The sequence below is a fragment of the Atractosteus spatula genome (genome assembly GCF_055471065.1).
Source record: "Atractosteus spatula isolate fAtrSpa1 chromosome 10 unlocalized genomic scaffold, fAtrSpa1.hap1 SUPER_10_unloc_11, whole genome shotgun sequence".
Lineage (NCBI taxonomy): Eukaryota > Metazoa > Chordata > Actinopteri > Semionotiformes > Lepisosteidae > Atractosteus > Atractosteus spatula.
In genome coordinates, this window is record NW_028296614.1 from 221,160 (window position 1) to 222,736 (window position 1,577).

The following is a 1,577-nucleotide window of genomic DNA, read 5'->3' on the forward strand; positions in this document are numbered from 1 at the left end:
CTTATCGAGCGGAAGCCTGGGGCGGCGGAGAGCTGTGATCGTGCAGACCTTGAGGTGTCACCTCTTTGTCTGCTTTCCCGCCCCCCCTCCGCCCAAGCTCTGCTCCAGAGTAGCCCGGCAACCCCTCACACCTGCACGTGTCACAACCTAAGGTGTGGTCATGAGACACCCATGGGGTGCTGTTCTGTTCTTGCTAATTGTTTCCTGCCCGTCGCAGGCAGGAGTCCATGCGAGGAAGATGCGCTGGACAGAGCTCAGAGGGCGCAGCTGGGTGGCTTTCCTTCTGAGTGACGTTCCTGCAACACTCTCCCGCTCCTCTTGGTGCGCTCATGCCGCTGGAGCAGGTGGCTGTGGGCTCTGTGCACTGCCGAAATAGCTCAGTTGGGAGAGCGTTAGACTGAAGATCTAAAGGTCCCTGGTTCGATCCCGGGTTTCGGCATTTTGTTTCATCGCGCCCTTTGTTCCTCTCTCCAGCGCCCCCTGCCTAAAGTGACGCTTCCCTTTCTCAGCCCGAAACGCAAGCGAGACACCAGCAGCGGTCCCTGCAGGTTTCCGTAGTGTAGCGGCTATCACGTTCGCCTAACACGCGAAAGGTCCCCGGTTCGAGACCGGGCGGAAACAGCCTCTTGTTGCACGCTCCTGTACTTCACAGAGGTCTTGAGCGACCGGTCATTTGTTCCCAATGTATTTCCGGTGCCTTCATGCACTCTTGTACCAAACGCACGTTCCTTCTCTACGCGGAGCCGATCATTTGCAATTGGGCTGTGCCGACAGACCAGGACGAGCTCTGTCGGCTCAAAAGCAGCGCAGGACCTGCAAGAACAACAGAAAGATTAGTATCCAGTGAGCGCAAGATCTCATCAAGAATCGGCTCCAGCAACAGGGCTGGGCGCATTGTTCCATTCTCCGACCACTCTCGGTGTAAACAAGTCCCTCCTGGTCTCTGCTTGAAATGCACTTTCCTGCGTTTGCTTTGGTGTAACTGGCTTCCCCTGCATGGGCGAATGTGAAGAAGATCCTTAGTAAGTCGTTGAAGAAAACCGAGAAGAGGTCGGAGTGGCCTCTGTCGTTCATCAACGATCCAGTCAGGCAGTACTCCTCTGTAAAGCGCCGTTCGTTCACATCGATTGGCTTTCTTTTGCCTTCATTCGCGCAAGTAGTAAAAGTAGACGCCCCTATTCTGCCGTGACCCGGATTCGAACCGGGGTTGTTGCGGCCACAACGCAAAGTACTGACCACTATACGATCACGGCGAGTTACCGATACACACATGGTAGGGCGGAAAAGGCTGTGCTCTCTTCGTGTGACCTAATTCGGAAAAGTCCTGACGTTGCATTTCAACTGAGCCCCAGTATACATCGACCCTTCGACACTCTGAGTGACAACTCTCTTGCGTGTTTTCTCATATTTATGTAGTTTGCTTGCATGATGCCCGGAACAGCGGGGTTGTGTGCTCCCATATGGTCTAGCGGTTAGGATTCCTGGTTTTCACCCAGGCGGCCCGGGTTTGACTCCCGGTATGGGAACGTGTCAGTTTTGCCTCCTGCTTTCCAAAAGATCAGCACCGTGTACGAAGG

The 1,577-nt window shown here is 54.7% G+C and overlaps 1 non-coding gene across 1 annotated transcript; it reads left to right on the forward strand.

Annotated features, from left to right (window-relative positions):
* The first annotated feature begins 366 nt into the window (after positions 1-366).
* On the forward strand, positions 367-439 carry trnaf-gaa (transfer RNA phenylalanine (anticodon GAA)). Its single transcript has one exon. It is a non-coding gene; the product is annotated as a tRNA-Phe (tRNA).
* The last annotated feature ends 1,138 nt before the right edge of the window (positions 440-1,577 follow it).